The sequence below is a fragment of the Balaenoptera borealis genome (assembly GCF_965194805.1).
Source record: "Balaenoptera borealis genome assembly, chromosome: 14".
Classification (NCBI taxonomy): Eukaryota; Metazoa; Chordata; class Mammalia; order Artiodactyla; family Balaenopteridae; genus Balaenoptera; species Balaenoptera borealis.
This window is the reverse complement of record NC_138875.1, coordinates 86,066,131-86,091,819: the sequence shown is the minus strand read 5'-3', so window position 1 is coordinate 86,091,819 and position 25,689 is coordinate 86,066,131. Positions and strand designations below refer to the sequence as shown.

The 25,689-nt window shown below is 55.8% G+C and overlaps 1 protein-coding gene across 24 annotated transcripts in view; it reads left to right on the top strand.

Moving 5' to 3' along the window:
• Positions 1-25,689, top strand: part of NCOR2 (nuclear receptor corepressor 2) — a 223,504-nt gene that overhangs the window by 22,142 nt on the left and 175,673 nt on the right. For 23 of the 24 annotated variants that reach the window (XM_082353168.1, XM_082353185.1, XM_082353183.1 and 20 more), the window contains exon 2: positions 8,639-8,685. The gene's annotated coding sequence lies outside the window, so the exon portion shown is untranslated. Of the gene's footprint in view, positions 1-8,638; positions 8,686-25,055; positions 25,499-25,689 lie in introns of those variants that run through there. The other variant, XM_082353177.1, reaches the window with a different exon arrangement.

Sequence of the window (25,689 nt, the reverse complement as noted above, 5' to 3'; positions counted from 1 at the left end):
GGGGTGGAGGATGGGGCAGCCGAGGGCGGACGCCCGGGTCCCCATCTCCCTGCCCCTCCCTGGCTGTGCCATCTCGGGCAGGTTGCTGAACTTCTTTGGGCCTCAGTTTCCCCATCTGTGAAATGGGGTCAGGATGGACGGCCCAGGACCTGGCACACAGTGACCGTGCGTGCAGGAGGGGCTATTATTATTGCTGTGGTGACCATCGTGGTTGTTTTGCCTGTGATCAGCACAGGTCTCTTTTGGGAGCCCGGATAGGTGGCCTTGGGGACTGGGGCGCTTGCGGGCGGAGGTCAGTGTTTCTCCTCATTCTCCTCCTGACTGTGTGCCCCCCTTGGATGGACCTGAGCCCCCTGGAGTGGGGCCGTGTCCCCCTCCATTGGGCCACAGCCCCTCCTCCCCTTTTGTCCTCCCCCAGGCCCTGTCCACTCACATGCACACTGGCTGTGGCCTTGGCTTGGCTGTGCCGCTGCCCTGCCCCCATGCCCTGGCCGTCGCTGGCTGCCGCAGTCTGGTGGGGAATCAGAGACCGGGGTGAACTCTCCATGATTGCCTCTCCGCAGCTTCAAGGAGAGCCGGCCTCAGCTGTCACTTGAGAAGGAAAATAAAATATCCCAGTGGCTTCTCAGTGGAAGAGCTGCCTCCCTCCCGCTCTGGCTGTCTGGGCTGCTTGCTACAACAGTGACAGGGAAGGGCGACACCCGGCCCCAGGGGACAGGGGAGACTTCCCTGTTCATCGGGTGTGAAGAGACGTGTCTGGCAGACCCAGGCAGCTCTGGGAGGGGTGTTAGGTCCCCCACACCCTAACGCCTCAGGGCCCTGGCCTGCTCCTGACCTGGGTGCCTGGGTCATACTGCACCTGAAGTCCCCAAATCCAGCCTGCAGAGATGGCTTCCGGAAGTTATGCCTGCCCACTGGGGGCACTGCCTGGATCTGCGGGATCGCATTTAGGGCGTCTGTAGAACACGTTTCGTGGCTTGCTCGTCTTGGCCTCGTATGGTTCACACTGCCACATGGAGGCTCATGTGGGCACCACTTCCCTTTCCTCAAAGTGGCGGGCATTGCAGCAGTCCCCGGGCCCCGGGTGATTTTGTAGAACTTGACCTGTGCCCACTGAGGGGGTCTGAGATGGGAAGGCAGGGGCTGCAGGTGGAGGAGCACCTTTTCTCCAAGGCTGGCTCGGGGACCTGGTTCCAGCCCTGAGGGTCCTGGGCAGGGACCTTGTCCCAGCCTCCCGGGCTCATTGGCAGATTGGTCGAACTTGACCTTTGCCCACTGAGGGGGTTGAGATGGGACAGCGGGAGCTGCAGGTGGAGCATCTCCTCTCTGAGGGCCGGCGCCAAGGCTCCTGGGCTGGCACGGCAGAGCCTGGCAGGGGATCCTGCCCTGGGAGGAGGTGATGACTGGGTAAGGATGTTGTGGGTTAGTTGTGGCTCCTGCTTCTTGTCAGGCGCTGGCTTCTGGCCTCTGCACTGACTGGGGAGAGAATCGTGGAGAACCCGCCCCCCGGGGATGGGGTGGGGAACCACTGAAGTGGGTGGCAGTCTGGCTGTGCAATGCCCCCTTGGAGCCTCAGTCTGTCCATCCGGGAAATGGGTAGCAGCAGCTCAGGAGGCTGCAGGGAGGATTAGGTCGGGTTACTGCTGCCCAGCTCAGGGTCTGAGAACACAGGGCAAGGGTACCACTAACAGTAACAGCGCTCAGCCCCGTGTGCACGGTTAAGGCTGCCTGGGCGCCCGTCCTGACCTCTCCTCTCATCGGCTGTATAACCCCTGGGACAAGTGACTCAACCTCCCCAAGCCTCAGTTTCCTCATCTGTAAAATGGGGATAATAAAATAACCTACCTGGGGACTTCCCTGGCAGTCCAGTGGTTAACACTCCACGCTTCCACAGCAGGGGGCACGGGTTCGATCCCTGGTCAGGGAACTAAGGTCCCGCATGCCATGCGGCGCGGCCAAAAAAAAAATGCTCTGTAGACTTTAAAAAAAAAAATAATAAAATAAGTAAAATAACCTACCTGAAAGGTTGTCGGGAGTTAAATGAGTATGTAAAGGCTCAGCTTGGTGTCCTCATGGGAGTAACTAAACGCTAGTTATGGCCACTGTTATTATTGCCGTTGTTGTTGGTTTTGTGACTGCAGATTGGATGTAGCTGAGTATGAGGGAGTGAGGGCTGCCTGGAGGAGGAAGCCGTTGGGCTTGTGAGTGTGGGTGGGACTCGGATGGGTATGGGAGGGGCATGGGGGGCTTTTCAGGGGTGGGGAGCGCAGGGATTGGGTGAAAGACGGCAAGCAGGTCCAGGCCTCCCCCAGTGCCTTCTGTGATCCTGGCCCCACTGTGCGCCGGGCACTGTCTTAGGTCTGTTGTGAGTCGGCTGGGCCCACTGTGTGCCAGGCCTTCTCTCAGCCCTGCTGTCAGCTGCACCTCACAGCATTGGCCCTACTGTGCTGAACCCTCCTCTGTATGCAGTCTCTTTTACTCTGAGCCTCACCCCACTGTTCCCACTGTGCATCTGCCTTTGCATCAGGCCTTGTGGCCTCAGTGAGGGATAAGGCAGGCCCTTTCCTGGAAGGCTCAGGGTCTGCTGGAGGTGGCCAGGCAGAGCTTTTGGGTGAGGAGGCGGTGAGGACCAGGATATGACTGGACTAACTGGAAAGGCTTATTCATCGAGGGGAGGGGAGAGGACATCATAAGCTGGGCTTTGAGGGGTGTGTAGGAGTTCTTTGGAGAGACAACTTGCTGTCACTTACACCAGGGCAAGTTGTGGGCACAGACCTGTCTGATACGGGTCAGTCTGGCTGTGAAATGAGCACATTGGGGAGGAATTTGCCAGGGTCCCTGGGAGTGGGGGTGGGTCGGGGGATTCAAGAAAGGGTTCATGTCCCAGCTTTTTTCTTTTGCTTCCAGCTGAGAGACTTGGGACAGGTGACCATTCCATGCCTCAGTTTCTCTGTTTCCCCATTTCTCTTGGAGTGTTGCTGTGAGGGTCCTGAAGCGGGGAGAAGCAGAAAGTGCTTACTGTGATTAATAAGCTTGTTGAGGTCTACGCCGTGCCAGGCACTGCTCTAAGGGGCTCTGCTGTATTAACTCATTTAATGGTCACAGCAACCCTTCGAGGGGACACTGTAACCACCCCTCAGTTTATAGACAACGAAATAGAGGCACGGGGAGATGAAGTGACTTGGGTGCCCAGTGCAGGAGTGGCCGAGCCGGGACTGGCATCCCGGCTGCCTCCGTCACTGCCTTGCCCATCATCTGCAGGCACTGCGGGGGCTCCATCAACACCCCTCTCCTTCCCACACCTGGAAAGTGTGCCTCCTGGGGCCCTGCCGAGGGTACAGCTCACGTGGCTGGAGGCCCAGAGGAGGCTGGGCTGGGAGGGAGGATTTGTTCTAAGCCCTGGCTTGTGCGATCACTTTTAGCAGCCTGCCCAAGGAGCAGGTGGAGGCAAAGGCCTGGTGTTGCTAGGGCCTCAAGTGGCCAGCGGGGTCGGGGCCTTGCCCCTGGGTGGCTACGGCACAGCCTGGTGGGAAAGGTTTGGAGGTACTGAGGTTCAACTACCAAGCACTTGCCTGGCACTGAGACTGCAGCCCTCAGGTTCTGACCTTAGGAGAGACTCCAGTGCAGAGAGAGGCTGAGGCTTGGTCTGGGGAAGAGGACACCACCTCCATGGAGCCGACAGGGATTGACCCGGAAGTGTCCTCCCTGGCCATGCCTCACACTGTTCTACTTGGTTATGTGTTAGATCCGAATGTGCCCCTCCCCTCCCGTGGCCTCAACCTGGAAATAAAACCCAGGCCAGTACCCCCCCCCCCCCCCCACCGCCCGCCCTCGCCCTGTCCACCACTGCTTCCAGTTTAGCTGGGTCCCATCTCCAGGCCTCTACATTTGCTGTGCCTTCCTCCTTATCTCTTCAGCCTTGGTCTCCAGTGTCACCTCCTGGGAGACCCTACCTGTCTTCTAGTCCTCCCCCCACCCCCCATCATGCCTGTCATTCATTGCAGGTTTATGCTGGTTTATGTCTGTTACTTTAGTCACTGCCCTTTGACGTCGTCTTGCTCTTTTCTTTTTTCTTTCTTTTTATTTTATTTTTTTATTTTTGGCCTTGCCACACAGCTGTGGGATCGTAGTTCCCGGACCAGGGATCGAACCCTGTGCCCTCGGCAGTGAAAGCGTGGAGTCCTAACCACTGGACCACCAGGGAATTCCCCGTCTTGCTCTTTTCTTGATGTATCTGTGTGGTGTTTTGAGTGTGGGTAGGTGTGACCGTGTCCCCCGAGGACCCTTGTCTTTCGTATTCATGGCCCCATCCCCGTGCAGGGGTTCTGTCAAGCTTGTCAACTGGCTGAAGGTTGATGCTGGTATCCCAGTCAAAGCTGGACAGCTCTCTCTGGGTTTGAACCCAACTGGCTCTGCCCTCCTGCACCTGTGTGGCCTTGGACTGCTAGCTTCCTGTCTCTGAGCGGGGTGGATGGACACTTTGGGTCAGCCTCTGTGGCTGGGGTAATCTGGGTGGGCTTCCTGGAGGAGGAAAAAGGCAATGTTATGCTGGTGCTGGGAAGGCAGAGGAGGGGGTGGGAGGGCAAATGGCAGAGTTGAGGGCCAAAGCTCGGAGGGGGGCCTGATGGGGCTTGTTTGGGGGCTTGGTGCCATGTGGGGGCAGGTCTCAGCCCATGGGCCCTGGGGAGCTGTTGAAGTGCTTAAGGGAGGGTTACCAAGGGCCTGGGGGAGGGGAACCCTTAGAAACCGTCCTCTTTCGTGTATCTGCTTTGCTGGGAAACCAGTCTGGTCAGCCCCCCTTCCCTTCCCTCCCCCACTCTCTCCCCCAGGGGTGGGGGAAGAGGAGGACGGGGCTGGGATTCAGCAGTTGGGCTGGGCCAAGACAGGACCATGGCTGGAAACACGGTGCGGGGTGGGGTGGGGGGCTCCCCTGCCGAGCCTTCCTGGGCCGAGCGCGCGTGTGTAGGAGTGTGTGGAAGCACAGTGTGCACGAGCATGCATGAGTGTGAACAAGTGAGTGCATGAGGCCGTGAGTATGTGCGTGTGTGACTGAGGACGTGCAGGAGTGTGAGCTCGAGCGTGACTGAGACCTTGAATGAGAGGGTCTGCTCCCTGGCTTGACCCCATTGCACAGGGGTCAGAGCTGCCCCCCTCCTAGGAGGCCCAGGGACCCGGGGACCTTCTGGGCCCACGGAGGTCCCATTGGGTGCAGCTCTGCTCAGGGAGCTGTTGAGCCCCCTCCCTGCGGGGGCCACCTCCCCACTCCCTCTCTCCTTGTTCACGCTCAAGGAGGGTCCCCCCCACCCCCAGGGCCCTGGCTTCCGAGGCTTAAAGAGCTTGGACCTGGGTTCAAATCCTGGCTCTTTTCCCTTCCCTTCCTGACCTTGAGTGAGTTACTGCTCAACATCGGCTTCCTGGCCTGGAAACAGAGGCCCCCAGTACCTCCCTCCCTCCCGGGATGGTTGTGAGGATTGCATGAGGTACCGGGGAAGCAGCTGGAGCACAGAAAGGCCACAAGAAGTGTATGTGGTTCTCCTTCCCTCCCCCACCCAGAGCCGTCGCTGTCCAAGCGGGAGCCCAGCACAGCCGCCAAGGCTCCTCTTCCATCCCTCGCCCGCGTGAATTCTACTTGCAAAATGCTCTCCATCCCATCCACTTGTCCCGCTTCCACCCGCACCCATCCTCCACTCCACAGCCCGAATGCACTCTCCAAATTCCGGTGGAACTTCTCCCTTCTCTGCATGCGAAACCCTCCTAAGGGTCTCCCTGCCCCTGGGAATAAAATCCCAATCCGAGGGGCCCTGCGGCGATCAGCCCTGCCTACCCCGGCGTTCACACGCACACTCACTCCGCTCCTCTTCCTTCCAGCCTCAACGCTGTGATCAGCTGTTCTCTGCCCGCATCCCCCCATCCTCTCGCCAAGCGCACCTTTCACCTTCCTCCGTGGGGCACAGCGTGGCTGTCGCTTCTTCCGGGAAGTCCCCAAGTTTTCTAGGCTGGGAACTGCTCTCTGGACCCGCGTGTTGTCGGCATTGCTGGGAGATGCTCTGTGTGTCCCCCTGGGGCCGGCCCAGGCCGGTCTTGACCTCACGCCATCAGGTGCTCTGTGTCCATTTGGGGACTGCAGGGGGGACTGGCTGGAGCTGGGAGAAGGTGGGAAGCAGGCGGGGTCTGATCTCCCAACCCTTCCAAAGTGGTGCCTGGGGAGAGCGCCCAGCCACCTGACCCTGCCTGCGCCCTTTGCAGGACCTGCTGGAGGGGGCTGGCCACAGAGGCTTCTGGGAGGCCGGGATGGCTATGGAGACATGCCTGGGCCTCCCTATTTCCAGCCTTCCCCCAGGGCCCTGTCTCTGGAGCTGCCGCAGATGGCAGGACAAGTGTCAAGCCTGGAGGCATTGTAGCGAAGAAAACCTTAAAAGGACAGGAAAGAAGGGGCAAGATCCTTCCCCATGAGCTGCCTGCAGCTGCCCCTTTTAGGGCTCCTTGAGGTCTTGGAGCTTAGCTGCCAGCCCCTGCCTTGGGGTAATATAACCCCCTGCAGGAATTGAGTGCTGCTAGTGAGCCCACGCTGGCTCTGCAAGCACTTTACCTCCACGGCATCCCTGTAAGGTCGGTGTTTTTAATGTATCATCGTTCCCATTTTTAAAAATTAAAAAAAAATTTTTTGGCCACGCCATGTGACTTGCGGGATCTCAGTTCCCCAACCAGGTATCAAACCCAGGTCCTCGGCAGTGAAAGCGCGGAGTCCTAACCACTAGACCACTGGGGCAGTCCCCCTCGTTTCCATTTTAGAGATGAAGAAACTGAGGCTCAGAGAGGTGAAGCTTCTTGTCCCAGGGTGCACAGCTAGGAAGGGCAGAGCCCAGATTTGAACCCAGGGAGCCTGGTCCCAGAGCCTGAGCCCTGCATGCAGCTGCCTCAGCCTTGTGAGAGCTGGAAGCCGCAGCTCCACTCGCCTTTGATCTCTGGGTGGGGGCAAGGGGTGCAGAAGGGGTTCCCTAAATGTCCACTCGAGGCTGAGATGTTTGTGAATGGACGGGTCTTGGAGACAGCCGTGGGGAGTGGGCCCATTTTCTGGATGGGAAAACCAAGGTCAGAGACTCCAAGGTCACAGCCTTCAGTAGAGGAGCTGGGACCACAGCCAGGGTTTTGATCTCTCTCTAGTGATCTGCCCATTACTATTTGTTTACTTGTTCTTTTTCTTGCAGAAGCTAACACAATAAAGAATGCATAGGGACTTGCCTGGCTGTCCAGTGGTTAAGACTCCACACTCCCAATGCAGGGGGCAGGGGTTCAATCCCTGGTTGAGGAACTAAGATCCTGCGTGCCGCACAGCACAGCCAAAAAAAAAAAAAAAAGAATGCATAAACATGTGGCTGCAGATTAATGAATAATTGTTAAGGAGTCATGTGCGGTCTTCTCTCCAGAGGTGATTAACATCCTAACTTTTGTGGGAATCATCTTTTAGTTCTAGTGTGCCTGCCCCTGCAGATCTCTCTACTCGTGAAAGTAGAGTCTTGACATTCCCAGAATCTTATAAATGGAATCCTCGCGTGTGCTTAGCGTCTGAGTCTGACATCCCTCCATGTGGTGTGTGTCTGTAGTTTGTTCCATTTTATTGTGGGGTAGTATTCCGTGGTATGGATGTACCGCTGTTTGTTTATCCTTTCATCTATGGATGGACTGTGTTCAGTTTTTTGTGATTATGACTAAAGCTGTTATGAACGTTCATGTACACATCTTTGTATGAGCATATGTTTTCATTTTTCTTGGATAAATACCCAGCAGTGGAGTTGCTGGGTCATATGGTCACCCAAATGTATGTTTAACTTTGTAAGAAACTGCCAAACTGTTTTCCAAAGTGGTTGCACCATTTTGCATTGAAGTAGTGACGTCTGAGAATTCCAGTTGCTCTTCATTCTCGTCAACACTTGGCATTGTCTGTCTTATTTTAGCCATCCAGGTGGGTGTGTAGTGGTCTCTTAGTTTGCACTTTCCTGATGACTAATGATATTGAGCATCTTTTCATGTGCTTATTGGCCATTTCTATATCCACTTCTGTGAAGTTCTATCAGGTCTTTTTGCCCATTTTTCTATTGGGTTGACTGGCTCTTATTTATTTGTGAGCGTGCTTTTTATATTCTGGACACTAGTTTTTATTGTGCTGGTTTTGACTTTGAATGGTGACTCAGAAATTCTTGAATGAGAGTCGTAGGCCCACCCCTCCATCAGGTGTCACTTACTGACTTTTCATAGGGTCCCCTGGGAAGTTAATGGGGGATTTTCACAGCGACAGTGTGATCTGGGCCCGGGGTCCCTTGGGGGCTTTGCTGGGGTGTGGGCTGCCTTTATAACCACATAGTTCGGATTGGAATCCCAGCTCTGTGACTTCCTAGCTGTGGGACCTGGGGCGTGAGACTTTGATTCTCTGAACCTCAGTTTCCCCCTCTGTCAAATGGGGTAGCAGTACCACCTCATGGGGTTGCCGTGGAGAAACACTTGGCCTGATGTACACAGTACCCCAGGTCCAGACCAGTGGGCCTTGTCGTCTCTACCCGCACATTGATGTGGTCATACCTTAGCCCATTCATGGGGGTGCTGCGATCCTTGCTAACAAGACCTGTGTTTTCCCCTGCAGGTCCCCCAGAGTCTTTGAGGACACAGCGTTGCTGGTGGCTGTTTCTGGTAGGTTCACATCTATCCCTCCTTGCTGTCTCCAGCGGATTCATATTGCTGGGACCTTCTCGTGGGCAGGGGGTCGGCAGTTGCTGGGGTGCCAGGTTCTGCTGGCGGATGTGGTGGTGGGCTCTGTGTGGCCTTGTGGGGTGGGATCTGGGCAGCAGTGTTGCCCAGGGTGGAGGCTGTGGGTTCCCCCGGGATGGGGTATTTTCTGGCTGAGTGCATCGATGTGCAGATGGTGCCTGGGAGAAGGGGTTGTCCCAGCAGTGCAGCTGTGTGACGGTGGGTTTTCTCTGTCTCTGGGGTTCATGGCCACATTGCTTCTGTGCCCTGATGGTGGGCTGCAGGCTCGGAGAGGGTGGAGCCTGTGTGCTGGCCCTCGAGTTGGGACGTTGGACGTTGGAGGAGGCCCTCGGGCCGGACACCTGTGTGCCACCGTGGTCGCCGTGCCCAGCGGGAGAGCCGGGCTTCCAGTCCTGCCACTGCCACTTTCATGCTGGGCGCCCAGGACAAGTCACTCATCTCCTTGTGCCTCCATTTCCCTGTCTGTAAACTGGGGTAGTGAGTGTCCCCTCGTAGGGTTGCTGCGACAATTAAATGAGCTGATATGGAGCAGCGCCTGGCACAGAGGAGCTGCTCAAAAGCCCACCACCACAGTGCTTTTCATGTCACCGCGTTTTGTGACCCTCATAGCGATGCTCCAAAATGGGCTGTTATCCTCATTTTATAAATGGGGAAACCGAAGCACGGACGGGTCACCTGTGCCATGTCTCAGCTGGAAGCAAAGAGCTGGGGGTAATTCTTTGACTCTCCCAGGGAACCTGGCAGATTCCTCCCCAGTGTACCCATTTTACAGCCAAGCAAACCAAGGCCCATGTGGGGCTGGTCTGTGCCCACTGCCCTCCCTGTCCCCCCGCCGACCTGGTACATCTGACAGCAGGGGTCTCCCCAGAAAGCGTCTCCACCAGGGGGAGTGGAGAGCGGTCCTAGGGGCACTGGCAGAGTTTGGGGTGTCAGGGAGAGGGAAGGCAGTCCAGGTGAGGGTCAGTGGGGTGGGCACAGGCTTGTTTGTTTTTTGTTTGTTTGTTTTTGTTTTGTTTTTTTGGCCACGCGGTGCGGCTTGTGGAATCTTAGTTCCCCGACCGGGGATCAAAGCCGGGCCCCAGCAGTGAAAGTGCCATGGAATTCCCAGCACAGGCTTGGAGGAGGGGATTCAGGTACCGGCCTGGCTGGTGGTAGAGGGAGGCATCTTTTATTTTATATTCTTTTCAACCAGGAGAGGCAAGTGGTCCCAGGCAGGGACCCTGGAGCCTGGCTGCCTGAGTGCATATCTCTGTCTGCCGCTTGTTATCTGCGTGACCTTGGGCAGGGTCCTGAGCCACCCGGTGCCTCAGTTTCCCCATCTGTAAAATGGGGATGGAATCAAATCCCCCCACAGAGCTGGCGATTGTTGCTAAGATTTTTGGTTTCTGTATTTTTGTTGAAGCAGCCGGGAGCCCTGGCAGAGGAGGGAGCTGAATCTGCGGGTCCCCTCCCTGTGTCTTGTCCTTGCCCCGCCCCCCCCGGGACAGGGGGACCAGCTGACCCAGGCCTGGGAGAGGCAGTCATGTGGCCAGAGACCCCTGTGGGCATGGTGAGGAAATGCCCCACCCCCCACCCCCCAGCCTTCTGGAGAGTCAGGCAATTTGGGGAAGCAGTGGAAACACGTCTGGAGGGCATGTGGGGTGCCTAGCCCCTGTCCATGCCAGTGAGGAAGGGCTGGTCAGTGGGTGCAGCTGCTGGGGCGCAGGCACTGGCCCCCGGCAAATGACAGCTTGACCCCTTCCTGGCTCTGTGTCACCGAGCACTGTTCAGCTGCTGGGGCTCGGGACGTGGGGCGTGGGTTGCTGCGAGCACCAGTGCTTAGTAGGTAGGAAGCGCTCACTCAGCGCTCCCAGCATCTTTCTTTACCTCTTACCGACTGAGCTGTTCTTCTAGGGCTGGGAAGGGTTGTCAGCCGGGCCTGGCCCCAAGGAGGGCCAGAGGAGGGTCTGAGGAGCCCCCAGCCCAACCCTTGGCGTCCACGATGGGGTCGAGATCTGGCACTTTCTGCTCAGCACTTCTGACTGCTGTTCCCTCATCAGGGCCACACCAGTGCAGTAGGGACTGGGGGGCAGTGTCCTGGGAGGGACAGTGGGGGGAGGTGGTCACCTGTGCAGCCCCATTCTGCAGAGGGGCAAACTGAGGCCGAGAGATAGGAAGGGGCCTCCCTGAGGCTGCAGCGCCGAGAAGCAGGTTGGGGGCGGGTTTCAGTCCTTGTCTGTGACACCCAGCCCTGGACTGGCGTCCTGGGTCTCCGGGGCGGTTCTGCAGTGGGCGGGCCTCCTGCAAACCTGGGTGCAAATCCCAGGGAGCTGAGACACTTCTGTGCCTTGGTTTCCTCATCTGTCAAATGGTTGTCCCCCAAGGATTGCTGAGGGCACTGCTGGGCACGTCCTGGCTCAGGACTGGCTGCTATTGGGAGATTTTATTTTTCTTCATTCATTGAACGATTCTTTCTAAAGCGCCTACTGTGTGCTGGGCCCTTTTCTGGGTGCTGGAGATAGAGCTGGGAATAAGCTGGACAAGAATCCCGTCCTCCCTGGGTCAGGCAGACAGTTCACAAGTCAGATACGTAGTGTGTCCTTCGGTGGGGAGCGCTGGGGTGAAGAACCAGCAGAGAGGGGGTTTGGGGAGTGTGTGGGTGGTCTGGGGGGTTGCAGTTTCAAATGGGGGGGTCAGGGTGGGCCTCCCTGAGAAGGTGGCATTTGAGCAAAGACCTGCAGGAGGAGGCAAGGGAGCCTGCAGGTCTCTGGAGGAAGGGTTTCCCAGGCAGAGGGAACAGCCCGTGCAAAGGCCCTGAGGCTGTGTGGAATGGGCCTCCTGGTTTGCAGGAGTCTGCATGAGTCAGGCCTTGCTCCTTTGTTCCTGAGCCTTTGGGGGCCCCCAGTAGGCAGGAGGGAGGGACAGCCTTGGAGGTTGCTTGCTTCCTGAGCCAGGCCCTGGGCCCCACAGAGATGGGTTTTATCTTGGAACATGGGGGACACCAGTGGTGGTCCCCCCAAGGTGATCAGCCCAGCTGGGTTTTCTACCTGGAGTTCTCGGTGCCTTGGAAGTTGGAAGGAAGGTGACCTTGCCTGGGGTGATCTTCCCTCCTTCTCCTCCTCTGCCTCTCAGTCCTCTATCCATCTGCACCACAGACCTGATGGAGAACCTTCCTCCTGCGGCTGAGTTATCTGCTTGTCACTCTGGCGGCCCCGCCCGAGGACGATAAAAGGGCTTTTTGTCTGCAAGCACTTAGCTTCCTCCTCTGGGGCGATCCATCACGTCTGAGGGAGGCCGAGGCAGACAGACGGGGGAGGGGGCGGAGGGGGTCCCTCCCCCTGCCGAGGAAGCCAGTGCTCCTAGGAGAGCCCCCTGGCAGGACCCAAGGGGCTCCTCAGCCCAGAGACAAGGCCCGTCTGGGGACGGGCAGGGGCGTGTGGCAGGGAGGCCACCCGGGGGCATGGAGGCCGGGCAGATGCTTTGGGTTCCCCTCCTGAAGACAGAGGCACAATATGGACCCCACACCCAGATGCTCCAGCTTGGGAGGCCTTTTGAGACCCTCCTCATCTTGCGGGGCGGGGAGTGGCCTGGGTCTGGTGGGCCCGGAGTCAGGGGCAGGGGAGCAGGCATTTCTGAGAAAGAACCACAGTAAGAGGCAGAAGGGGAGACGTGTGCGGGTTGAGGAGGACAGAAGTCCTGGATGATCATGTAACAGCAGCAAACACTTCATCACCGCACTGTCCTTATCCCCATTCTGCAGATGAGGAAACGGAGGCACAGGGAGGTGATGTGACGTCCCCTGTGTGCAAGTGCAGAGGGAGCCCAGCTCCAGAATCTTTTGTGAGGGTGGCGGTCCTTGGAGGAGGTGGCGTGTAGGCTTTGACCCTGCGGTGGTTGGTGGTTGGGAGGGAACGATGGGCATCCTGGGCGGGGGAGCTGCGTGAGTGCGGGGCACCGGTGGGAAAGCGGGGTTTGCCCCAGCCTTGAACCTCTCCCTGCGTGGTGCCTGGTATCGAAGAGAGGAGTGGGGAGGGGTTGGGGGTGGGTGGAGGCTGAAGGTGGATGGGAGGGGGGCGGCCAGGCTCTCTGGATCCCCTGGGGAGGAAGCTCAGGACCAACCAACCCGCAGGCAGACAAGTGGCCAGGTGTGCGTGGGGCGGCGGGGGGAGGTTCACAGGGCTGGGATGGGCAGAATCACACCTCTCTGGACTCGATTTGCCCCACCTGGGCAGTGGGTCGACGAGCTCTGCCCCTAGTTGGGGGGACGCTGGTCCCTTCACTGGGTGGAGGAGGAGAACGCACGGGTGGTTCTCTCTCCTTCCAGCTCAGGATGCTCGGCCCTGGGCAAGCTGTCCTTCCCCCTCCTTCCCTCCCCTTCCCCTCCTCCTGCATCCCCCACCTCTCCCTCCTCCTTCTTCTTCCTTCCCCTCCCCTTCCCGCAGCCCCCCTCCTTCTCCCCACAGGCCACCCTCACATGACGGCACTTACTGGTGCCTCTGACGGCGGGCTGGGAGGACGAGGCTGACAGTTGAGCGTGCCCGTCTGCGGCCGGCCCTCTACTCGGGCCCGGGGGACGCCCTCCTGCCATGGCTGCCAGGTGCTGCCTGCCTGCTCCGTCACTCCCAGGGCAGCGCGAGCCGCCTTCAGACGGGCACCTGGGAGCTGGCACGGAACCCCTCAGTCCCCGAAGCCCCCTCCCTGCCGTCCTTTTCCTATTGCCTTTCTTCTTACGTAAATGGGTGGGCTCTGGGGTGACCCTGTCCTGCCCCAGTTGGTGTATCTGTGACGGCCTGACAGCCAGGACGCCCCTTCTCCTCCGTCAGGATGTCCTCTCTGCCGGCCAGCTCCTGTCCCCAGGTGACCTCTAGGGCATACTGCCCCGCCCTCAGGGCCAGCTCCTCCTCCCCACAGGGCCCTCATCCTTTTGTGTCCGCTCTCCTGGGAGGAGTGAGTTGGGTGGAGTCAAGGAGACTTGTCCTGTCCTGGACAGCAGGCATCAGTTAAGTGCTGGAACCCTGGCAGCCTGGACCCTTCAGTGGTGGAGGCAGCTACCCAGGCTGGGAGTCTTGTGGCCGGGGGCTTATGTAGGGCGGGGGGACAAGAATCCTGGCCAGCCCTGTCCACACTGGGCCTGGAGCTTGCCCGTTCATTGTTTAGCAGCAGCAGTAACGAGGCCCCTGCTGTATGCCAGGGCCTGCAGCAGGTACTTTTACCTTGGTTCATTTTAGTGTACAATAACTCTCCAAGGATCATGCTATTTATAACCCTGCTTTTGTAGATGACAGGCAGAGAGGCAAAGTGATTTGCCCTAAATGACCCAGGAAGGAAGGGATAAATCTGGGACTCAGTCCTTGCCTGACTTGTCCAGGGCTCATAAATCAGGGGCTTTGGGGGAACTTGAGGGGCAGTGAAGGAACCAGTAGACCTGACCTGGAAATGGGGATATAGTCCCTGGGCATGGGGATTGGAGTTAGTGGTGTTAATATATGTATATATTCTTCTGTTACAGTTTAAAAAAAAAAAAAAGCCTATTGAGATGTAATTAACCTGTAATAAGATACACCCATTTTAAGGGTTCAGCTCCATGAGTTTTGACAAATGTAAACATTCATATAACCACCACCATCAGGTTGTAGAGCGTTTCCATCACCCCCAAAAGAATCTCCACCCACCCTGCACCAGAAGCAACCACTGATCTGCTGTCATAGAGGTTATAGAATCTTCTAGGTTTTCATAATAAAATTATCATAAAGTATGTACTTTTTGGTGTTTGGGTTCTTTCGCTCCGCGTGAAGTTTTTGAGATTCACTTGTCATTGTGTGCATATATGATTCCATTTGTTTATCAATTCATGAGTTGATGGACCTTTAGGTTGCTTCTAGTTCTTGGCTATTAGTGAATGAAGCTAGAAAGTCTTTAAGCCACTTTGCTTTTTCTTGCCTTTTTGCATTGGCTGAGGCCACAGGGTAGCAATGACTAGCAGCAGTTGGGGGTTTCAGGGTTAGCTAGCTGTGAGTGTTGTTCTTAATAATCCCATTTGACAGTTGAGGAAACTGAGGCTCTGAGAAGTCAGGTGACTTATCGAAGGTCATTTGGCGAGAGCTGGGTGCTCTTTCTCCTTCTCCAAGCTGGGAAGTACCAGCCCCACTGGTTGCACCGATGTGCTTGCTGGTCCAGAGGGTCACGTCAGGAATTGGTGACAGGGTGGCAGTGCCTAGAATCCTCCTTCTCCCCCGGGTTTCCTCTGCTGGAGAGACGAAGGTGTAAAGGATGTTTTGCACCTTCCGCCTTCCAGGTCAAGCACTGTCCGTTGGCACTGAGCACTATTGAGTGAATGTGAGGCTTTGCGTTTCAGTCACAGAGGTCTTCTGGGGAGCTATATTGGGGCGAGGCAGGAGCATGAGGAGTGGGGGTGGGGACAGAGGAGGGGGCCCCCTCCTCCCTCGCCCGAGGGGTGTTAGCCAAGATGACTTTTCAGAGAAGGAGGCCTGTAAATTAAATAAGCAATCCCGTAAGTAAATAAGTAATGAAGTTAGTGGGGTGCCTAATTACATCAAATTCATAATTATGGATGGATGCCTGCCCGATAATTGTACTTGTTTTTAATCTTCAGCTCTGACATGTATCTCCTTCCATCTGATAGGAATCCCTGCCCCCAGCTGGAGGGAGGAGGGAGGCGCTGCCTTTCTGGGCTCCCAGTGAGCCTGGGTGGTGGTGGTCCCCCAGACACCAGGGATCCCGGTGGACTTGTCTTTATCCTGCAGTTGGCTTTCTAAACCTTTTGAAATTGCAGCAAATGACAGCAATAACAGGGTTTATCATAGTAATCACGCTGCACTTTACCTGTTATAGTTTATTAATCTTCCAACCCCCCTGTGAAGCAGGGATTGTTGTCATCCCTACTTGACAGATGAAGAAACTGAGGAGCAAAGAGGTTAAGTGACTTGCCTGAGGTCACACAACCAGTGAGATTCGAACCCAGGCTGTCTGCCCCAGAGCCCGCATCCTTCCAGGTCTCCTGACTTAGCCTCCAGGTCCTCCTGTGTGTGTTACCTGGAATGCTGTCTCTGCTGAGCGTGTGCCCTTTGAGGGAGATGCTAACTTAGGGTGGCTCAAGGCACCCCGAGGCTTAAATGCTGAAAAGATCAGCTCATTCCTTCCACGACTGCCGTAAATCCAAACAGAAACCATTCTGAACCATGAAATAAAATTTTGTTTCATTTAATGACACAGCAAGCCCATTTGCAGAAATTAAAATAGCCTCTTTCTGGATCTTCTCTTTCTTTTTTTGTGGCTTTGATTTGCTGGCTCTTTGGACACTCGTTGTCCTGCCTGTGATAATGATCATGAGACCCATTTTCCAGATGAGGAAACTGAGGCTCAGTGAGGTGGAGGGACTTGAGTGAGGTCACACAGCAGGTGGGTGCTGGGGCCGGCATTCTAACCAGCTCTTACCACCTGGTTTGGGGCCACATCAGGTCCCTGGCATGGAGGGGTTTGCCTCTCCTGTCCGAGAAGTGAAGGGCCCGTGCACGCCACAGGCTGGCTTCGCTGGGGTCCTTGCTGTGCTGGGTGGCCAAGAGACCAGCTGCGCCCGTATCGTTTGGGGGACAGAAAGGATGGCAGTGGCTGGGGGGGGCAGTATTGTTCTCACACGCCATCTACGCAGACCCCAGACCCCCAGCCAAAGTCACTGCCTCTTTCACGGTGTGCCCTGTGTCTCAGACATCTGACCCTGTCAGGGGCAGTGGGGCCTGGGCCCTTGGGATGCCCTTGGGATGCCCAGGCCTCCACCAAGAGTTGCCCCACTGCAGACTGCAGTGAGGGAGCACGTTTCACTTTCTGGGGTGCCCGATGGGGCCTGCATTTTTGGGAGTCCAGCAGGGGCTGCAGCTTGGGCTGGTGTGGGGCATGTACACCCTTGTGCTGACTTCAGTCTCGTGGGGTTTGGGGGCTCTCCTGCCCCTCCCTGTAGCCTGGGATGGAGAGGGGAGTTGAGGACAGACTCACATGAGGAATTGTGTGTGTCCGTGTTGCTCCTGAGGGTTGGAGCAATCCGGGGAGGCTGCCTGGAAGAGCTGGAACAAGCACGTTGAATGAAGAATAACAAACATACCTTGTAGGAACTCCTGTGTAAAGCACTTCAAACAGGACCAGGCACAGAACAAATACTGCATTTATTACCCAAACCAACATTTCCTGACTTTTTGCTTGCCTTAGTGCTATGTGAGAGTTTGCCATTATCATTATTATTAACCCTATCATCTCTAATGATTCCTGCACATTTACTTTATGCCAGGCTGTGTTCTAAATGTCTCATATACATTCACTCATGTGCTTCCTGAGGCAGCCCTACGAGGTAGGGGCTAGTATGATCATCCCCATTTTATATGTAAGGATGCTGCGGGCAAAGAGAGGTTCAGTGACTTCCCCAAGGTCACACAGCTGGCAGCTGGCAGAACTGGGATTTGAACCCAGGAAGCATGAGTCCGCAGCACCTGCTGTTGATCATGGGGGCTGTGCGGGCACCACCTGGAGCCCTCCCTGAGCCTGGATCCAGAATGAATCCCTTGGCAGGGCTGCACCGGCGGCAGGCCAGCCTCCCCGTGTAACGTAGGGCCCTCAGGCATGCAGCAGCTGCTCTGGGCTGGGCAGGACTGGTCAGGACATGAGGGTCTGCTTCCTGCCCCCTTGCAGCCAGCCTGGTGTCCCCATGGCCTCCTGGGAGTGGGGTGGGGTGTGATACACAGCAAACAAGACACCAGGGCCTTGCCTTGTGGATCCCACAGACTGATGGGGAGATGGGCAGTACAATAAACAAACATGCTGTTGCAAGGCAGGGAAATGCTGGTTGTGGAATAACGCAGGGTGGGGCAACTCTGCTTTCTGGGGGGCTCGTTTTAGGTAGAGGAATCAAGGGTGGTCTCTGAGGAGGTGGCAGTTGAACTGAGACCTGGACCATGAGAAGGAACCAGACCTGTGCAAGGAAGAGGGATGAGCCAGCTAGGTCAGGGAGGGGGGAAACAGCATGTGCAAAGGCCCTGGGGTCATGATGTTGCAGGAATGTTGAGAGCCAGGGGCAGCAGGAGTAGTTCTCTGGATCTGAGGCTGTTCTATAGACCTCAGGGGTTGGGTCCTTTACCACATTTAAGGCAGAAATCAAGTTTAATGGCTTTTGCTTCTCCCTTTTGTTCTTTTGCTGGTTGATTAATTTACATTTATTGGGCACTTGGAATGTTCTGGCTATTTGTAGGCCACTGGGGTCAGAGTGATGGAAGTCAGGCATGGTTCGTGCCTTTGAGGAGTTTAGTGTCCAGAGGGAGAGGGTCAGTTAAACAGTAAGGGTCATGTGGACAGAGTTCAGGCTGTATCACTGGAGCGTAACAAGTTTCGAATTTGCCTGTGGTCAGGACAGGCTTCTTCGGACAAGTATCAATTGAGGCGAGACCTGAGGGTGATTAGTTAGGACTCCTGAGTTGTGGTGGAGACACATTCAGGTTTAGGCCACAAGGAGGAATTGATGGGCATTCCTAATGGCAAAGTCCAGGGTAGGACAAGTTCAGGCATGGCTGGATCCAGGGGCTCAAAGCACACCTTGGAGAGCTGGCTCTGTCTCAGCTCTGCTTCCTTCTGTGTGGGCCTTCTTCTCAGGCAGGTTCATGCCACCAGCACAGCAAGCCAGGGGGGAGGGAGAGTCACCTGCAGCCCCAAGAATGGCACTCCTTTCTCTTTGCCATTTCCTTGCCAAATGAAGCCTTCAGTGCTTGTTCAGCTATTTTCAACACTGGGGGGAGGTGGCCAAGGTGAGGGAAAGGAGTGTCCCAAACTCAGACGCAGTCAAGGAAAGGAATGAGGCAAAAGGGAGGGGTGGGGATTGTGGCTAACTGGCATGCTCGATATTCTGATTTTTTTCCAAGAGAAGCTGGAAATCTGGATTTTATAAGCAATGTCCTAATTTAAAAAAAAACATTGTGTGTGCCAGAAAGAGCTTCCCTGTTGGCTACAGCTGGCTGTCATCATTCTGTGGCCTCTGTTCTTAGCTGTGACTTTCATCTCAAAATATTTTGTCCTCCGTGATCTGGGCAGACCGGTCCAGGGAATGTCACAGATGGTCCCAAGACTTGAGAATTCACGTTTAATGCCTCCAGAGAGATACCATTTCCAAAAGTGGAGGCCTGAGGCTGCAGAATTTCTCCCAGAGCCCTCCAGAGGAGCTCAACGTGTTCTGAGAGATAGTAAACCCTAGTGGTTAGTGATGTAGATTTGGGCATCACACCCCCCCGTGTTCAAATCCTGACTTTGCCACTACTAGCTGTGTGCCCTCGGGCAAGTCACTTCACCTCTCTGTTCCTTCGTTTCCCCATCTGTAAAATGGGGATGATAACACCCTGTAGGATTGTTGTGAGGCAACAAGGAGCACACAGGTGTGAAACCTGTTCTCCCCAGTGCCTGGCACATTGGGAGTGTGTGTCCCTGGTCTGGTGTAATTTGTTCTTCCTGGGTTGGGTTCCGGCATCTGGCTGGGTGGCCAGGAGCTTTTCTGGACACCTCCTCCTTCCTCTGCTGCCCAGGCGTGGGGTCCCCTGCCCCAGCCATCGTTGCCAGTTGCTCTGTGCCCTTGGCTGCAGGATGGCACTGCACTTCGATGTGAGCAGTTAGCCCTGCCTGCGGCCAGCTCACAGCTGCTGTGGGTGGGAGCGGCACCTTTTAAAAATAAAAACAGGGACTTCCCTGGTGGCGCAGTGGTTAAGAATCCTCCTGCCAATGCAGGGAACATGGGTTCGAGCCCTGGTCTGGGAGGATCCCACGTGCCGTGGAGCAGCTAAGCCCGTGAGCCACAACTACTGAGCCCGCGTGCCACAACTACTGAAGCCCGCGCGCCTAGAGCCCGTGCTCCGCAACAAGAGAAGCCACCACGATGAGAAGCCCACGCACTGCAACGAAGAGTAGCCCCCCCTCGCCGCAACTAGAGAAAGCCCGCGCACAGCCATAAATAAATAAATAAAAATAAATAAATAAATAAATAAAAACAGCAAACAGGAAACCAGCCTTAGGGGACAGTTCACTACCTTTAGCCAAAACGGCCAAGGGGTTAACTGTGATGCTTTTGTGCCTGGAAGAAGTAGTGAAGTGCAGTGCATTTGGCCTGGGGAAGTCTCCGTTCAGGGGCAAAGGCTCCCCATCAGGGAGGCCTCTTTCCTGCCAGCTGCCTGTGAGTGGCTCATGGATACGTCTTTCAGGGAAGGGGGTCTGGGTTCTTTGGGGTCTGTTCTTGTCTGGCGCAGGCCGGGAGAGGGCCAGCTGCAGGGGGCCCCCTGGGAGAAGGGATGGATGAGTTCCTCAAGACGCTCAAGCATTTGCCCCTGCAGCTTCCAGCCTGGTCCCCTGGAATCAGTGTGGAAAGGAGAGGGGAGATGAGGGATGTTTCCGGGCATTTGATGCTGCTGAATTGTGGGTCTTGATTGTGGCAGTGGGTTGAGTTGTGGTCCCCCAAAGAAATCTCCACTTGGAACGTGTGAATGTGACCTCATTTGGACAAAGGGTCTTTGCAGATGTGATCAAGTTAATGGTCTAAGATGAGATCATCCTAGATTCGGGTGGGCCCTAAAGCTGATGACAAAAGTCCTTGTAAGAGAAGACACACCGGGGAGCAGGCCATGTGAAGATGGAGGCAGAGAAGGGAGCGATGTGGCCACAAGCCAAGGAAGCCTGGTACCACCAGGAGCTGGAAGATGCAAGGAAGGATCCTCCCCAGGAGCCTTCGGGGGGACACAGCTCTGCTGACACCTTGATTTGGGGCAGATGGCCTCCCGCACTGTGAAAGAACACCCTGCCCTCGCTGCAAGCCGTCCAGTCTGTAGTAATTTTTTTCAGCAGCCGTAGGAAACGAATGCAGTTGTGAATTTTATTTTCATCACACTTAAAGATCTGTCTGTGGACTGTGGAGACCTACACGATCCCTGGAGGCTGACCTTCCCTGCCGTGCTGCGTGGCCACCTGGCTGCTCCTGGAACTCACCAAGTGCGATGCAGCCTTACCTTAGGGCCTTTGCCCTGGCTGTTTCCTTGGCTCGGATACTATTCTCTGAGAAGTTTCCACACCTCTCTCTCTTACTCCATCCAGGCCGCTGTTGAACTGTCACCACCTCAGAAACCCCCAGTCCATAGCTGCTGTCATTCCTTGAATTTCATCACATCTTTATCTGTGGTTGACTTCCTCACCTTTCCCCAAGTTACCCCAACGAGGGCAGGGAACTTTATATTGTTCCTGCTTATTCTTTGTGCCCAATGCATATCGCTGGCACTCCATAAATGTTTGTTGAATGTCTGATGTCTCCAGGCCTGACGTCAGGGACTCTTAAAGGTGGACACGGCTTTCAGAAGGTCAGTAAACTGGACTGGAATGGTGTCCATTCAACCAAACCACCTTTTTATTTATTTTGAATTGAGGCGAAAGTCACATCACATAAAATTAACCATTTGAAAGTGCACAATTCATTGGTTTTTTTTAGTATGTAAACAATGTTGGGACTTCCCTGGTGGCACAGTGGTTAAGAATCCACCTGCCAATGCAGGGGACACGGGTTCGATCCCTGGTCTGGGAAGATTGCATGTGCACCACAGCTACTGAGCCCGCATGCTGCAACTACTGAAGCCCGCGCGCCTAGAGCCCGTGCTCCGCAACAAGAGAAGCCACCGCAATGTGAAGCCCGAGCACTGCAATAAAGAGTAGCCCCTGCTCGCCGCAACTAGGGAAAGCCCATGCACAGCAACGAAGACCCAACACAGCCATAAATAAATAAATAAATAAACAAACAGCCATTGTCCAGGGACTTCCCTGGTGGCCCAGTGGTTAAGACTCTGCGCTTCCACTGTAGGGGGCACGGGTTCAATCCCTGGCCGGGGAGCTAAGATCCTGCATGCCACACGCATGGTGCAGCCAAAAAAAAACCCAAAAAACAAAAACATAAAAAACAATGCTGTAAACCAACCCCTCTGTCTACTTCTGAAATATCTCCATCACCCCAAAAGGGGACTCTGAACCCAACAGCACTCACTGCCCATCCTGCCTCCTCGCAGCCCCTGGCAGCCACCAGTTGGCTTTGTCTCTTTGGATTTGCCTGTTCTGGACATTTCATATAAATGGGATCATACAAAATGTGACCTTTTGTGTCTGACCTCTTGCACTTGGCATGATGTTTTTGAGGTTCGTCCATGTGGTAGCAAGAATCAGTACTTCATTCCTTTTTATGGCTGAAGAATCTCTCATTGTGCAGATGGACATCCACAAGATCATCTTGTAAGTGGCTTTTCAGATGAGGAAACCTAGGCTGCCCGGGCGGGGGTAGTCACCCGCCCAAATCTGGGAGCACTGGGGTTCAGTAAAGGAGAGGAAGAGGTAAAAACACAGCTGGATGTTTCTAGCTCGTTCTCTTTCTCATCCCCCAGCCCCCACCCTGCTCCCAACCTTTTTTAAAACATTAATTAATTAATTAAATTTTGGCTGTGTTGGGTTTTGGTTGCTGCACGTGGGCTTTCTCTAGTTGCAGTGAGCGGAGGCTACTCTTCATTGCGGTGCGCGGGCTTCACAGGCTTTAGGCGCGCAGGCCTCAGTAGTTGCAGCACGTGGGCTCAGTAGTTGTGGCTCGCGGGCTCTAGAGCGCGGGCTCAGTAGTTGTGGCACACGGGCTTAGTTGCTCCGCGGCATGTGGGATCTTCCCGGACCAGGGCTCGAACCTGTGTCCTCTGCATTGGCAGGCGGATTCTTAACCACTGCGCCACCAGGGAAGTCCCCCTGCTTCCAACCTTATCTCGGAGACTGGCCGGGTCAGGAAGCAGCCACGTGGGGAGGGAGCGAGTGGGGATCCCTTCCACTTGGAGCTGGATACTGAGCAGGAGCCGTGACTGTGGGTCTCCTCTGGTCCCTTGAGCCCCCCCCAGAAGTGTAGTTTCTCTTAACCCTGACAGAGACAACAGGCAGGTGTGCCCCATTTCAGAGCTGAGCAGACTGATGTCTGCAGAGGCTGGGGGTCTTACCCAGGGCCACTCGGTCTAGGGACCCCTCCTGCCTCTTTTTGGGGACCCCATGCTTCTGTGGCCCCCATCACAGTGTATCCTGTAACGTCTTCACTTACCTTTTCCACCGTCTAAAGCTTTGCCCGAAGACAGGTTCCTAGAAGTACATGTTGGTGAATCTTGATTTGTTTTCAGAGCACCGAGGGATACTCACCATCAGAGGCTTGGGGGATGAGACCTTCTTTTGCTAAGCAGACGACCACACACTAACTTATTCTGAATGGAAACTTGGTTTTGGTGACTGGCTCTGCCTAGAGGGGGCTGCCAGGGTCTGTTTCTGGTTTGTGATGATTTGCCATCTTCATAGAGTCACTCAGCAAACCATTTGCTCCCCAGCTTCTTGGAGGAGAGAGACACAAAAAGTGACCCCAGAATGACACAGCCCCGCGTCAAACCTGCCCAAAGCATAAATAACTCTGGTGGGGCTGTGGATGTGTTACTCCTGATTCCAGGGCCAGCCCCTGAGAAAGTCTGGGTGCAGGTCTGTGTCAAAAGAAACAGAAATGAACAAAAGGAACCCGTGCGTTCTGACCCTGCTGCTTTGGGCTCCGCCGCCTGCCCGTGTTTTGGTGGGCCCGGTTTGGCCCGTTCCTGAGTTTCATGGTCTCCTGACAGTCAGGGTGAAAGTCAATGGGTGGGATCTTTGGTCTAAAAATATAGCTTTTGGTTGCTCACGTCTTTCTGTGCCTCGTTTTCCCCACCTATAAAAGAAGGCAGATCTGTAGAATTCTTCCATAATACTCTGGGAGAGGCTGGAGGGTGTTTTCTTGGGAGAGGCTGGAGGGTGAGCTGATGAAAGTCAGCACACATGTGGCCTCCACGTGGGCCTCTTCACAGGTCACCTAGTGGCCATTCCGGTCCCCCGGCCAGTTCAGTGGCCAAGGACCTTTGTCACATACAAATGTGATCTGCCCCAAACACTCTATGAATCCCTGCTGACTATACCCAATGGCAGGGTTGATGCAAGCCGGATTTGCCTGGTTCAAACCTCAGCTCAGCCACTTTCCGGCTGTGTGACCTTGGGCAAGCCACTTGACCTCTCTGGGCCTGTTTCCTTCTTTGTATATTGGGTGCCCCTGCCTTTTGTTGTGCTGTCCTGAGGACAGATGGGTTAACGTGTGAAGTGCTTACACAGCGCTGGACACACAGTACGTGTTACTGTTAACTATCGTTGTCGTTATTATTCTTGGGAGGGTCTCCAGTCCACGGAGTTACATGGTTTGCCCAGAGTTCTCATGCTTTCCCTCCCCCGCTCCTCTCCCATCACTCCCTGACCTTGACTTCTAATGCTCTCCCCGCTTCACCACTGCACTCGGCCACACCATTTTTCTCTGTGCTTTTGCAGCACACCAAACTCGATCCGGCCTCCAGACCTTTGCAGTTGCTGTGCTCTGTCCCTGCATCTGTACCCCGTGGGACCCCTTGGCATCACTCAGAGTGCCATCTCAGGCAAACAGCATTGGGCCCAACTCCTGGTTGCTGGGGGCAGGGGAGGGAATCTGGAGATCCCTCTGGAGCTTCCCCTGACACCTCATCGCTGCTGCTCGGAGCGCTGGAGAAGCAGAGCAGAGCCTCCCGGCTGCAGATGGGAAATTGACGCCCAGAGAAGCTCAGACCTGTCTCTGAGTCACACAGCTCGTTGCAGCCAAGGTTCAGACCCCTGGCTGACCACCAAGCCGTCCATTTTGGACTGTGTGTGTGCGTGCGTGTGTGTGTGTTTGTGACTGTGTCTTTTTTCACCCTCTGGGCCTGTCACTGTTACGACCCTGGTTCAGAATACCAATGTGAGGGGGTCATGTTTGCTTTTCCTGAGATGACAAGGACAGAAATATTTTAAAGACAGAGCCTGCCCAGTGGCCATGTCACCCTGGAGACAGGAGGGCCGGGAAGGGACAGGGGCAGCGGCTTCGGTTCACGCCGGGTCCGGGCCGGGGCGGCCATGCCGCCCTCCGGGTGGACGGTCCGGCTGGGAGGAGACGGGTTAAGGACGAGACGCTGGCCTGGAGCTCGCTTTCGCCTGCGAGCGGTGAACAGTGAGGAGGTTTTTCTACCGAGCTATAAAAAGGCCTCCCCGTGTTTCAGCTCCCGGAGTGTCGGCTGGAAGCCCGCCAGGGTTACCATGGCGATGAGGAATTATTACTTACTGCCAAGGCTAGGAGAAAAAGCTCGTACTTTTGGCTTCCCAACGAGAGGAGTGGACTTATGTAATTCCCTGTGTTTATAGGCCCGGAGGGGCAGGAGGCAAGCAGGGATCCTGGGGCCCGACGCCGCGCTTTCACCCTGCTGTGGGTCGGGTGGTCCCGTGGGTGGTCCCTGGGGGACCTCTGCCCACCCCATCCAAGGGGGGCATCGGGCCGGGGGCCTGGGGCGCCGGGCCGGCTGCAGGGCCCCCCCCAGCCGGGGCGGGAGCCCGCAGTCTCGCGGGAAGGCGGCACGGCTGCTCGGTGGGGCCGCCCCTCTCCCGGGTCAGCCCTGGAGGAAGGATGGGTTTGAGGTTGGACGCGGTGTGTCCTCTGGAAGCCAGCAGAACAATGTGTGTGTGTGGACTCCGCTGACCCACTTGCTGGCACCTTCTACTTCTCTTTCTTTTTCTTTTCTTTTTGTTTTTTCTGTTTTTGTGGGAGAGTTCCTTCAAGTTGTGTTTGGAGCTGACGTGAGCGAGAGGCCGGTCATGTGCTCGGGTAAGAGAAGTTTCCGGGCTTGGCAGTGGGCAGGGAGATGCGGTGTGACCCGGCCGCCCGGCGGGGGGAGAGGGGGCAGAGATTGGGGGCCCCAGATGGCAGGAGGACCGGGACCTGCGCCGGGGACCCCATTTGGTGGCCGACGAGCTTGTGTTCTGACGCCCCAGTTCTGCCCTGGTTCTGCCCCGGCA